Raw genomic sequence first — 16,293 nt, 5'->3', positions numbered from 1 at the left:
CAATTCAATGTGAATACACTGTTATACCATGAGTTTTTACTTCTATATGTAAACAGCATCAAATATACTTGTATTCAATGTGAATACACTGTTATACCATGAGTTTTTACTTCTATATGTAAACAGCATCAAATATACTTGTATTCAATGTGAATACACTGTTATACCATGAGTTTTTACTTCTATATATAAACTGCATGGAATATACTTGTATTCAATGTGAATACACTGTTATACCATGAGTTTTTACTTCTATATATGTAAACAGCATCAAATATACTTGTATTCAATGTGAATACACTGTTATACCATGAGTTTTTACTTCTATATGTAAACAGCATGAAATATACTTGTATTCAATGTGAATACACTGTTATACCATGAGTTTTTACTTCTATATGTAAACTGCATGGAATATACTTGTATTCAATGTGAATACACTGTTATACCATGAGTTTTTACTTCTATATGTAAACAGCATCAAATATACTTGTATTCAATGTGAATACACTGTTATACCATGAGTTTTTACTTCTATATGTAAACTGCATGGAATATACTTGTATTCAATGTGAATACACTGTTATACCATGAGTTTTTACTTCTATATGTAAACTGCATGGAATATACTTGTATTCAATGTGAATACACTGTTATACCATGAGTTTTTACTTCTATATGTAAACTGCATGGAATATACTTGTATTCAATGTGAATACACTGTTATACCATGAGTTTTTACTTCTATATGTAAACTGCATGGAATATACTTGTATTCAATGTGAATACACTGTTATACCATGAGTTTTTACTTCTATATGTAAACTGCATGGAATATATCTTGTATTCAATGTGAATACACTGTTATACCATGAGTTTTTACTTCTATATGTTAACAGCATCAAATATACTTGTATTCAATGTGAATACACTGTTATACCATGAGTTTTTACTTCTATATGTAAACTGCATGGAATATACTTGTATTCAATGTGAATACACTGTTATACCATGAGTTTTTACTTCTATATGTAAACTGCATGGAATATACTTGTATTCAATGTGAATACACTGTTATACCATGAGTTTTTACTTCTATATGTAAACTGCATGGAATATACTTGTATTCAATGTGAATACACTGTTATACCATGAGTTTTTACTTCTATATGTAAACAGCATCAAATATACTTGTATTCAATGTGAATACACTGTTATACCATGAGTTTTTACTTCTATATGTAAACAGCATCAAATATACTTGTATTCAATGTGAATACACTGTTATACCATGAGTTTTTACTTCTATATGTAAACTGCATGGAATATACTTGTATTCAATGTGAATACACTGTTATACCATGAGTTTTTACTTCTATATGTAAACTGCATGGAATATACTTGTATTCAATGTGAATACACTGTTATACCATGAGTTTTTACTTCTATATGTAAACAGCATCAAATATACTTGTATTCAATGTGAATACACTGTTATACCATGAGTTTTTACTTCCTATATGTAAACAGCATCAAATATACTTGTATTCAATGTGAATACACTGTTATACCATGAGTTTTTACTTCTATATGTAAACTGCATGGAATATACTTGTATTCAATGTGAATACACTGTTATACCATGAGTTTTTACTTCTATATGTAAACAGCATCAAATATACTTGTATTCAATGTGAATACACTGTTATACCATGAGTTTTTACTTCTATATGTAAACAGCATGAAATATACTTGTATTCAATGTGAATACACTGTTATACCATGAGTTTTTACTTCTAATATGTAAACTGCATGGAATATACTTGTATTCAATGTGAATACACTGTTATACCATGAGTTTTTACTTCTATATGTAAACAGCATCAAATATACTTGTATTCAATGTGAATACACTGTTATACCATGAGTTTTTACTTCTATATGTAAACTGCATGGAATATACTTGTATTCAATGTGAATACACTGTTATACCATGAGTTTTTACTTCTATATAGTAAACTGCATGGAATATACTTGTATTCAATGTGAATACACTGTTATACCATGAGTTTTAACTTCTATATGTAAACTGCATGGAATATACTTGTATTCAATGTGAATACACTGTTATACCATGAGTTTTTACTTCTATATGTAAACTGCATGGAATATACTTGTATTCAATGTGAATACACTGTTATACCATGAGTTTTTACTTCTATATGTAAACTGCATGGAATATACTTGTATTCAATGTGAATACACTGTTATACCATGAGTTTTTACTTCTATATGTAAACAGCATCAAATATACTTGTATTCAATGTGAATACACTGTTATACCATGAGTTTTTACTTCTATATGTAAACTGCATGGAATATACTTGTATTCAATGTGAATACACTGTTATACCATGAGTTTTTACTTCTATATGTAAACTGCATGGAATATACTTGTATTCAATGTGAATACACTGTTATACCATGAGTTTTTACTTCTATATAGTAAACTGCATGGAATATACTTGTATTCAATGTGAATACACTGTTATACCTATGAGTTTTTACTTCTATATGTAAACTGCATGAAATATACTTGTATTCAATGTGAATACACTGTTATACCATGAGTTTTTACTTCTATATGTAAACAGCATCAAATATACTTGTATTCAATGTGAATACACTGTTATACCATGAGTTTTTACTTCTATATGTAAACAGCATCAAATATACTTGTATTCAATGTGAATACACTGTTATACCATGAGTTTTTACTTCTATATGTAAACAGCATCAGAATATACTTGTATTCAATGTGAATACACTGTTATACCATGAGTTTTTACTTCTATATGTAAACTGCATGGAATATACTTGTATTCAATGTGAATACACTGTTATACCATGAGTTTTTACTTCTATATGTAAACAGCATCAAATATACTTGTATTCAATGTGAATACACTGTTATACCATGAGTTTTTACTTCTATATGTAAACTGCATGGAATATACTTGTATTCAATGTGAATACACTGTTATACCATGAGTTTTTACTTCTATATGTAAACTGCATCAAATATACTTGTATTCAATGTGAATACACTGTTATACCATGAGTTTTTACTTCTATATGTAAACAGCATCAAATATACTTGTATTCAATGTGAATACACTGTTATACCATGAGTTTTTACTTCTATATGTAAACTGCATCAAATATACTTGTATTCAATGTGAATACACTGTTATACCATGTGTTTTTACTTCTATATGTAAACTGCATCAAATATACTTGTATTCAATGTGAATACACTGTTATACCATGAGTTTTTACTTCTATATGTAAACTGCATCAAATATACTTGTATTCAATGTGAATACACTGTTATACCATGAGTTTTTACTTCTATATGTAAACAGCATCAAATATACTTGTATTCAATGTGAATACACTGTTATACCATGAGTTTTTACTTCTATATGTAAACTGCATGGAATATACTTGTATTCAATGTGAATACACTGTTATACTATGAGTTTTTACTTCTATATGTAAACTGCATGGAATATACTTGTATTCAATGTGAATACACTGTTATACCATGAGTTTTTACTTCTATATGTAAACAGCATCAAATATACTTGTATTCAATGTGAATACACTGTTATACCATGAGTTTTTACTTCTATATGTAAACAGCATCAAATATACTTGTATTCAATGTGAATACACTGTTATACCATGAGTTTTTACTTCTATATGTAAACTGCATGGAATATACTTGTATTCAATGTGAATACACTGTTATACCATGAGTTTTTACTTCTATATGTAAACTGCATGGAATATACTTGTATTCAATGTGAATACACTGTTATACCATGAGTTTTTACTTCTATATGTAAACAGCATCAAATATACTTGTATTCAATGTGAATACACTGTTATACCATGAGTTTTTACTTCTATATGTAAACAGCATGGAATATACTTGTATTCAATGTGAATACACTGTTATACCATGAGTTTTTACTTCTATATGTAAACTGCATGGAATATACTTGTATTCAATGTGAATACACTGTTATACCATGAGTTTTTACTTCTATATGTAAACAGCATCAAATATACTTGTATTCAATGTGAATACACTGTTATACCATGAGTTTTTACTTCTATATGTAAACTGCATCAAATATACTTGTATTCAATGTGAATACACTGTTATACCATGAGTTTTTACTTCTATATGTAAACAGCATCAAATATACTTGTATTCAATGTGAATACACTGTTATACCATGAGTTTTTACTTCTATATGTAAACAGCATCAAATATACTTGTATTCAATGTGAATACACTGTTATACCATGAGTTTTTACTTCTATATGTAAACTGCATGGAATATACTTGTATTCAATGTGAATACACTGTTATACCATGAGTTTTTACTTCTATATGTAAACAGCATCAAATATACTTGTATTCAATGTGAATACACTGTTATACCATGAGTTTTTACTTCTATATGTAAACAGCATCAAATATACTTGTATTCAATGTGAATACACTGTTATACCATGAGTTTTTACTTCTATATGTAAACTGCATGGAATATACTTGTATTCAATGTGAATACACTGTTATACCATGAGTTTTTACTTCTATATGTAAACAGCATCAAATATACTTGTATTCAATGTGAATACACTGTTATACCATGAGTTTTTACTTCTATATGTAAAATGCATCAAATATACTTGTATTCAATGTGAATACACTGTTATACCATGGAGTTTTTACTTCTATATGTAAACAGCATCAAATATACTTGTATTCAATGTGAATACACTGTTATACCATGAGTTTTTACTTCTATATGCAAACAGCATCAAATATACTTGTATTCAATGTGAATACACTGTTATACCATGAGTTTTTACTTCTATATGTAAACTGCATGGAATATACTTGTATTCAATGTGAATACACTGTTATACCATGAGTTTTTACTTCTATATGTAAACAGCATGAAATATACTTGTATTCAATGTGAATACACTGTTATACCATGAGTTTTTACTTCTATATGTAAACTGCATGGAATATACTTGTATTCAATGTGAATACACTGTTATACCATGAGTTTTTACTTCTATATGTAAACTGCTTGGAATATACAGTGGGTACCGAAAGTATCCGTACGGCTGAGAGGATCAGTAGGGAAAACGCGTTTTTCAAAACGCTCCCATAAATAGAATTCTCGGTGGAATTCAATAAAAAAATTTCGTAAGGTTAATATTAGGGTGGGGTTTCATGTGATTTTTTTTTAGAATTTTTCAACAACGCGATATGTGGTTTGTATCGCGTTCCAAAAGTATCCGTACGGCCGAGAGGCCTAGTAGGGAATGGGCTTACTTTGGAAGCCTGTTATTCGGTAACTACCTAATATTATAGGGTGGGAAAGTTCTTAAAAAAAAGAGCTGCATTAGCTCTATATGTGATTATCAGAACATATTTTTTGAGTTTCATTTATAGTAATGAAATTCAATATGAAAACACGGATTATAATTTTTCCGTTTTTTCTCCCTCGATTCCCCTTCACCAGTGTTGCCATATCCCAAAATCATTACCCTTTCTCTTTTTTTCTTCCGACGGAAAAAAGATTGCCGTCCCCCCATGAATGCTCGCTAGGGGACGGCAATCTTTTTCCGTAAAGCTGAAAAAAGGGAAAGGGTAATGATTTGGGGATATGGCAACACTGGTGAAGGGGAATCGAGGGGAAAAAACGGAAAATTATAATCCAGTGTTTTCATATTGAATTTCATTACTAAATAAATGAAACTCAAAAAATATGTTCTGATAATCACATATAGAGCTAATGCAGCTCTTTTTTAAGGACTTTCCCTATAATGTTAGGTGGTTACCGAATAACAGGCTTCCAAAGTAGCCCATTCCCTACTGGGCCGACCATGCGGATACTTTTGGAACGCGATACAAACCACATATCGCGTTTTGTGAAAAGATTAAAAAAAAATCACGTGAAACCCCACCCTAATATTAACCTTACGAAATTTTTTATTGAATTCCGCGAAGTTATTATGGGAGCGTTTTGAAAAACGCGTTTTCCCTGATCCTCTCAGCCGTACGGAGACTACCCACTGTACTTGTATTCAATGTGAATACACTGTTATACCATGAGTTTTTACTTCTATATGTAAACTGCATCGAATATACTTGTATTCAATGTGAATACACTGTTATACCATGAGTTTTTACTTCTATATGTAAACTGCATCGAATATACTTGTATTCAATGTGAATACACTGTTATACCATGAGTTTTTACTTCTATATGTAAACTGCATGGAATATACTTGTATTCAATGTGAATACACTGTTATACCATGAGTTTTTACTTCTATATGTAAACAGCATCAAATATACTTGTATTCAATGTGAATACACTGTTATACCATGAGTTTTTACTTCTATATGTAAACAGCATGGAATATACTTGTATTCAATGTGAATACACTGTTATACCATGAGTTTTTACTTCTATATGTAAACTGCATGGAATATACTTGTATTCAATGTGAATACACTGTTATACCATGAGTTTTTACTTCTATATGTAAACAGCATCAAATATACTTGTATTCAATGTGAATACACTGTTATACCATGAGTTTTTACTTCTATATGTAAACTGCATCAAATATACTTGTATTCAATGTGAATACACTGTTATACCATGAGTTTTTACTTCTATATGTAAACAGCATCAAATATACTTGTATTCAATGTGAATACACTGTTATACCATGAGTTTTTACTTCTATATGTAAACAGCATCAAATATACTTGTATTCAATGTGAATACACTGTTATACCATGAGTTTTTACTTCTATATGTACACGCATGGAATATACTTGTATTCAATGTGAATACACTGTTATACCATGAGTTTTTACTTCTATATGTAAACAGCATCAAATATACTTGTATTCAATGTGAATACACTGTTATACCATGAGTTTTTACTTCTATATGTAAACAGCATCAAATATACTTGTATTCAATGTGAATACACTGTTATACCATGAGTTTTTACTTCTATATGTAAACTGCATGGAATATACTTGTATTCAATGTGAATACACTGTTATACCATGAGTTTTTACTTCTATATGTAAACAGCATCAAATATACTTGTATTCAATGTGAATACACTGTTATACCATGAGTTTTTACTTCTATATGTAAACTGCATCAAATATACTTGTATTCAATGTGAATACACTGTTATACCATGAGTTTTTACTTCTATATGTAAACAGCATCAAATATACTTGTATTCAATGTGAATACACTGTTATACCATGAGTTTTTACTTCTATATGTAAACAGCATCAAATATACTTGTATTCAATGTGAATACACTGTTATACCATGAGTTTTTACTTCTATATGTAAACTGCATGGAATATACTTGTATTCAATGTGAATACACTGTTATACCATGAGTTTTTACTTCTATATGTAAACAGCATCAAATATACTTGTATTCAATGTGAATACACTGTTATACCATGAGTTTTTACTTCTATATGTAAACTGCATGGAATATACTTGTATTCAATGTGAATACACTGTTATACCATGAGTTTTTACTTCTATATGTAAACTGCATGGAATATACTTGTATTCAATGTGAATACACTGTTATACCATGAGTTTTTACTTCTATATGTAAACTGCATGGAATATACTTGTATTCAATGTGAATACACTGTTATACCATGAGTTTTTACTTCTATATGTAAACTGCATGGAATATACTTGTATTCAATGTGAATACACTGTTATACCATGAGTTTTTACTTCTATATGTAAACAGCATCAAATATACTTGTATTCAATGTGAATACACTGTTATACCATGAGTTTTTACTTCTATATGTAAACAGCATCAAATATACTTGTATTCAATGTGAATACACTGTTATACCATGAGTTTTTACTTCTATATGTAAACTGCATCAAATATACTTGTATTCAATGTGAATACACTGTTATACCATGAGTTTTTACTTCTATATGTAAACTGCATGGAATATACTTGTATTCAATGTGAATACACTGTTATACCATGAGTTTTTACTTCTATATGTAAACTGCATGGAATATACTTGTATTCAATGTGAATACACTGTTATACCATGAGTTTTTACTTCTATATGTAAACTGCATGGAATATACTTGTATTCAATGTGAATACACTGTTATACCATGAGTTTTTACTTCTATATGTAAACTGCATCAAATATACTTGTATTCAATGTGAATACACTGTTATACCATGAGTTTTTACTTCTATATGTAAACAGCATCAAATATACTTGTATTCAATGTGAATACACTGTTATACCATGAGTTTTTACTTCTATATAGTAAACTGCATGGAATATACTTGTATTCAATGTGAATACACTGTTATACCATGAGTTTTTACTTCTATATGTAAACAGCATCAAATATACTTGTATTCAATGTGAATACACTGTTATACCATGAGTTTTTACTTCTATATGTAAACTGCATCAAATATACTTGTATTCAATGTGAATACACTGTTATACCATGAGTTTTTACTTCTATATGTAAACAGCATCAAATATACTTGTATTCAATGTGAATACACTGTTATACCATGAGTTTTTACTTCTATATGTAAACTGCATCAAATATACTTGTATTCAATGTGAATACACTGTTATACCATGAGTTTTTACTTCTATATGTAAAACTGCATGGAATATACTTGTATTCAATGTGAATACACTGTTATACCATGAGTTTTTACTTCTATATGTAAACTGCATCAAATATACTTGTATTCAATGTGAATACACTGTTATACCATGAGTTTTTACTTCTATATGTAAACAGCATCAAATATACTTGTATTCAATGTGAATACACTGTTATACCATGAGTTTTTACTTCTATATGTAAACAGCATCAAATATACTTGTATTCAATGTGAATACACTGTTATACCATGAGTTTTTACTTCTATATGTAAACAGCATCAAATATACTTGTATTCAATGTGAATACACTGTTATACCATGAGTTTTTACTTCTATATGTAAACTGCATGGAATATACTTGTATTCAATGTGAATACACTGTTATACCATGTAGTTTTTACTTCTATATGTAAACAGCATCAAATATACTTGTATTCAATGTGAATACACTGTTATACCATGAGTTTTTACTTCTATATGTAAACAGCATCAAATATACTTGTATTCAATGTGAATACACTGTTATACCATGAGTTTTTACTTCTATATGTAAACTGCATGGAATATACTTGTATTCAATGTGAATACACTGTTATACCATGAGTTTTTACTTCTATATGTAAACAGCATCAAATATACTTGTATTCAATGTGAATACACTGTTATACTATGAGTTTTTACTTCTATATGTAAACAGCATCAAATATACTTGTATTCAATGTGAATACACTGTTATACCATGAGTTTTTACTTCTATATGTAAACAGCATCAAATATACTTGTATTCAATGTGAATACACTGTTATACCATGAGTTTTTACTTCTATATGTAAACTGCATGGAATATACTTGTATTCAATGTGAATACACTGTTATACCATGAGTTTTTACTTCTATATGTAAACTGCATGGAATATACTTTGTATTCAATGTGAATACACTGTTATACCATGAGTTTTTACTTCTATATGTAAACAGCATCAAATATACTTGTATTTAATGTGAATACACTGTTATACCATGAGTTTTTACTTCTATATGTAAACAGCATCAAATATACTTGTATTCAATGTGAATACACTGTTATACCATGAGTTTTTACTTCTATATGTAAACTGCATGGAATATACTTGTATTCAATGTGAATACACTGTTATACCATGAGTTTTTACTTCTATTATGTAAACAGCATCAAATATACTTGTATTCAATGTGAATACACTGTTATACCATGAGTTTTTACTTCTATATGTAAACTGCATCAAATATACTTGTATTCAATGTGAATACACTGTTATACCATGAGTTTTTACTTCTATATGTAAACAGCATCAAATATACTTGTATTCAATGTGAATACACTGTTATACCATGAGTTTTTACTTCTATATGTAAACAGCATCAAATATACTTGTATTCAATGTGAATACACTGTTATACCATGAGTTTTTACTTCTATATGTAAACTGCATGGAATATACTTGTATTCAATGTGAATACACTGTTATACCATGAGTTTTTACTTCTATATGTAAACAGCATCAAATATACTTGTATTCAATGTGAATACACTGTTATACCATGAGTTTTTACTTCTATATGTAAACAGCATCAAATATACTTGTATTCAATGTGAATACACTGTTATACCATGAGTTTTTACTTCTATATGTAAACTGCATGGAATATACTTGTATTCAATGTGAATACACTGTTATACCATGAGTTTTTACTTCTATATGTAAACTGCATCAAATATACTTGTATTCAATGTGAATACACTGTTATACCATGAGTTTTTACTTCTCTATGTAAACAGCATCAAATATACTTGTATTCAATGTGAATACACTGTTATACCATGAGTTTTTACTTCTATATGTAAACAGCATCAAATATACTTGTATTCAATGTGAATACACTGTTATACCATGAGTTTTTACTTCTATATGTAAACTGCATCAAATATACTTGTATTCAATGTGAATACACTGTTATACCATGAGTTTTTACTTCTATATGTAAACAGCATCAAATATACTTGTATTCAATGTGAATACACTGTTATACCATGAGTTTTTACTTCTATATGTAAACTGCATGGAATATACTTGTATTCAATGTGAATACACTGTTATACCATGAGTTTTTACTTCTATATGTAAACTGCATCGAATATACTTGTATTCAATGTGAATACACTGTTATACCATGAGTTTTTACTTCTATATGTGAAACTGCATGGAATATACTTGTATTCAATGTGAATACACTGTTATACCATGAGTTTTTACTTCTATATGTAAACAGCATCAAATATACTTGTATTCAATGTGAATACACTGTTATACCATGAGTTTTTACTTCTATATGTAAACAGCATCAAATATACTTGTATTCAATGTGAATACACTGTTATACCATGAGTTTTTACTTCTATATGTAAACTGCATGGAATATACTTGTATTCAATGTGAATACACTGTTATACCATGAGTTTTTACTTCTATATGTAAACAGCATCAAATATACTTGTATTCAATGTGAATACACTGTTATACCATGAGTTTTTACTTCTATATGTAAACTGCATCAAATATACTTGTATTCAATGTGAATACACTGTTATACCATGAGTTTTTACTTCTATATGTAAACAGCATCAAATATACTTGTATTCAATGTGAATACACTGTTATACCATGAGTTTTTACTTCTATATGTAAACAGCATCAAATATACTTGTATTCAATGTGAATACACTGTTATACCATGAGTTTTACTTCTATATGTAAACTGCATGGAATATACTTGTATTCAATGTGAATACACTGTTATACCATGAGTTTTTACTTCTATATGTAAACAGCATCAAATATACTTGTATTCAATGTGAATACACTGTTATACCATGAGTTTTTACTTCTATATGTAAACAGCATCAAATATACTTGTATTCAATGTGAATACACTGTTATACCATGAGTTTTTACTTCTATATGTAAACTGCATGGAATATACTTGTATTCAATGTGAATACACTGTTATACCATGAGTTTTTACTTCTATATGTAAACTGCATCAAATATACTTGTATTCAATGTGAATACACTGTTATACCATGAGTTTTTACTTCTATATGTAAACAGCATCAAATATACTTGTATTCAATGTGAATACACTGTTATACCATGAGTTTTTACTTCTATATGTAAACAGCATCAAATATACTTGTATTCAATGTGAATACACTGTTATACCATGAGTTTTTACTTCTATATGTAAACTGCATCAAATATACTTGTATTCAATGTGAATACACTGTTATACCATGAGTTTTTACTTCTATATGTAAACAGCATCAAATATACTTGTATTCAATGTGAATACACTGTTATACCATGAGTTTTTACTTCTATATGTAAACTGCATGGAATATACTTGTATTCAATGTGAATACACTGTTATACCATGAGTTTTTACTTCTATATGTAAACTGCATGGAATATACTTGTATTCAATGTGAATACACTGTTATACCATGAGTTTTTACTTCTATATGTAAACTGCATGGAATATACTTGTATTCAATGTGAATACACTGTTATACCATGAGTTTTTACTTCTATATGTAAACTGCATGGAATATACTTGTATTCAATGTGAATACACTGTTATACCATGAGTTTTTACTTCTATATGTAAACTGCATGGAATATACTTGTATTCAATGTGAATACACTGTTATACCATGAGTTTTTACTTCTATATGTAAACAGCATCAAATATTCTTGTATTCAATGTGAATACACTGTTATACCATGAGTTTTTACTTCTATATGTAAACAGCATCAAATATTATTAGAAACGGCTGTCCATTTGGCAAACCCGCTTGACCCCCTTCCCCTCCTTTGAGCAAGTGACGACGCTAGGCTTTTCTTTTAGTCTGGCAACGTGGGTGGGAGTCATCTTAGAAAAGGGGGGGGCTTCCTTTATTCTTCCTTCTTGTCCGTGATCTCGTGGAGTGTGGTAACCCTGTATGTGCTCTGTGTTTCGTATGTGTGTCTCTAATGTTGCTTTGCGTATTCATGGTGTCGCCAACAATATACACTTAGTGCATTATATCTTTTTGATTTTAATAGGTTATGGGCCCAGGACACGCCAATTAATCGACAAGAATGAATCACGAAGCCTCGAGAGAAGTCAACAGAATAACGAAGTTAAGCGGTCCGGAAAAATGGACCTCGTTTAGATATGGGTGTACACTGCTGCTGCAACGAGCACGTGTTCTCAACGTCGTCACGAGACTTGAACCTCGACCCGAACCTGTAATTATTGTCTTTCTATGTAGACGTCTTGCGAGACAAAGAACAAAGCTTGAATTTTGAGAATTTTTCTTTACAAAAGAAAATGAGAGAGACGAAAATTGTAATGATGGCAAAAGACTTAGCTTTTTTTTCTGGACATAGAAGAAAGAGATTTGATTTGACGAGTAGTTGTAAGTGATGTTTCTATCCAACGGCTGCTCAGAATGAAGTCAATGACCAGTTTTTTTTTAAATTATGAAACGTATTACAGTAATTGTGGGGCCAGACTTGCTTCTTTGCAGCCACGTGTTGGTATAGAAATATGACACTACCTGATGATGGAAAAACATTAAATGCTTGGCTTATTGTTCAAGTTTGCAGTCGTAAATAGTGTTTCTATCAGATAGGCAATTCACATGATACCTGTAAGCTTGACTTTGTTTTCAGCCGGCCAAAGCAGTCTGAATTAATCCTCTCACTATATAGCCTCTGTCTGAAATAGAAACACTATACTGCCATTCTAGCATGAATTGAGAAGAAATTTTATGTCGTTGTAAGTCGGGTAAACGCATTTGCTTGGGACAAATTATCGTTCACGTCACTCAGGCCTCACACACGCCACACTCGCATCTAACGAGTGGTGAAAGTCACGATCGTTTGATTAAAACAAAATATAAATATATATTTATATATAAATATATGTATGTATACATATTTTATGCGCGTACCAGGACACGACAGAGTGCCACTGTTTGTTCTATTGAGAACTCACACATAATTATGCTGTTCATTGAGAGCTCACATACGCAGACGCGGCATATTACGCACGCCAGTTAATTAACGTTATGTTCAATTATTGACAGAACCTCAATGAGAACCAGGAGGTCGCGAACCAAAATCTGATAGACGCTTGGGACATGAAGGATGCAGAGGCGAGAATTATAATATTCTGCAACGTTGAGGGGCCACAGCAAACTCTCATCGAAGGATGTGCGTCCTCCGCGGAAATGTGGGAGCGTCTGATACTGCAATACGCCAACGCTGCTCCTATCAACGGCAATCTACTGCTAGAGAAATTTTTCAACTACAAATACAATCCTGGTATACTAACTATACAGTTCATAAAGCTAAAGAATCTTGTTGACTCACACATGATTACCGTTCACAGAGCACAGAGTGCTGGATCATGTTGCAGTATACACAAACTTGGCAGAAGAGCTGAGAAACTTGGAATCACCTGTCACTGAACAACAACTCGTTGTGAAAATTATCCAAACACTGCCTCCCAGTTTTCGCTCATTCCGTTCGGCTATGGGACAATCTACCAAGGAACGAGCAAACAATAGCAAACCTAACACCAAGACTGGTAAACGAAGAAGCCATCAGCAGAGCGGCCAACAACGGCGCGATGGATCCGACCGGATACGGCCTTCTTTGCGTTCCACTCGCCTAAGGCAGCCGCTTTCGCCGGGGAGAGCGCTGCAAAGACACCCCAGGGCATAGTTTCGACAACGCTGCACACGCGCAAGGGGGATTCCGTGGCCGTGGACGAGGGCCCCCTACTTTACGGGCGAATGGCGAGGACGCGGCAGAGGCAGAGGAGGAAGAGGAGGTAGAGGTGGTGGCAGCTCCAATCCGCACAACCACTCATACGCACGAAAAGATGGACAACAACAAAACGATCAGCAGCAAAGCAGCCAACATGCCGGCTCAGTCGTCTGCTTCAACTGCAATGGAAACGGACACAAAGCTTATCAGTGTCCAACAAAAGAGAAAGAAGAACGTGGTCAGGCGAGACAAGAAAATTTCAACAAGAAAAGAGGGTTTGGTTGTATCTCTTCGTCATTGTGTCTGGTTGCACGGGAACACAAGGTCTGGAACGCTGATTCGGGCGCAACCAATCACATGACTGATCAACGGTCCTTCTTCACCACTTTCAAAATAATTCCACCCGGAACATGGAAAATCAATGGAATTGGTGGTGTTGAACTACAAGCCCTTGGTATAGGAAACATCGACGTCATTACAGAAGTAGATGGTGTGAAGCTTGAAGGAACATTCCACGACGTGTTATACGTTCCCGGTCTTGGAATTAATCTTTTTTCAATTGGAGCAGCCACCGACTGTAACGTCAATGTTGAGTTCACTGATACACAGGTATGATACAACTCGTAAACTTTGCAGTCGTGACTCCAGATTTATGTTTATAAATATTTCGTTACCAACAGGTCTTTTTCGCTAATAAGGAAACTAACGAAAAATTCATGACTGGCTCTCGTGTCGAAAACTCCCTCTACAGATTATGCGCTACGACCAAAAACCCAACGGAACTGAACGAAGAATCTTCAACAGCAGTTATACAGTAGCCAAACTCATGAAGACGAAAAATGAAGCTGGCACGCATTTCATGGAATTTGCAGAAATGATGAAAACCCAAACCGGAAGGCCAATAAAAATACTCAGGACGGACCAAGGAACCGACATCCTCGGTGGAAACTTTAGCGAATACAAAAAACGTACTGGTCTTATTCATCAAACTACTGCTAGGTACACTCCACAACAAAACTCTCGTTCCGAGAGAACGATGCGTACAGTTGTAGAGGCCGTGAGAAGTGGCCTGTACACTAACGACAACAGCAACCAACTTCCGTGCAACATCAGAAATGAAGTCAGAGAACTCTGGGGCGAATTTCTTCTGTCTATCGTTTACATATTCAACCGGACTCTCACCAGCCACACAGAAGTCACTCCGTTCGAGAAATTATTCGGCAAGAAACCATCGGTTGCCCACCTAAGGGTTCTCGGCTGCCGCGCATACGCCCACGTTCCCGACCAGCTACGCAAGAAACTAGATCCTAAAGGCGAAGCATGTTGGATGGTCGGCTACGGTGAAAATCAAAAGGCCTGGCGACTTTGGAACCCTGTCGAGAGGAAAATAATCGTTTCCCGTGATGTGACCTTCGATGAAACAATCCTGATTGGAGATCACCCACTCACAGCTGAAAAGGGCAATAGCCCAATGGAACCAATGCAACTATTAGTAGAAGTACTTAATCAGGTATCTCGCTTATACTAGTAGCCATACATAAACAAACCAAATATATTTTTTGTGTATATATATTTATGTATGTGTATGTATATATTCATATATGTATATAT

General features: G+C 32.0%; 1 pseudogene; it reads left to right on the top strand.

The window, feature by feature from the left end:
- The first annotated feature begins 14,051 nt into the window (after positions 1 to 14,051).
- On the top strand, positions 14,052 to 15,500 carry LOC123469321 (annotated as a pseudogene).
- The last annotated feature ends 793 nt before the right edge of the window (positions 15,501 to 16,293 follow it).

The sequence above is a fragment of the Daphnia magna genome, unplaced genomic scaffold, assembly GCF_020631705.1.
Source record: "Daphnia magna isolate NIES unplaced genomic scaffold, ASM2063170v1.1 Dm_contigs562, whole genome shotgun sequence".
In the NCBI taxonomy this organism is placed as follows: Eukaryota; Metazoa; Arthropoda; class Branchiopoda; order Diplostraca; family Daphniidae; genus Daphnia; species Daphnia magna.
Note: the sequence above shows the minus strand (reverse complement) of the source record. Positions and strands in the feature narration are given on the sequence as shown.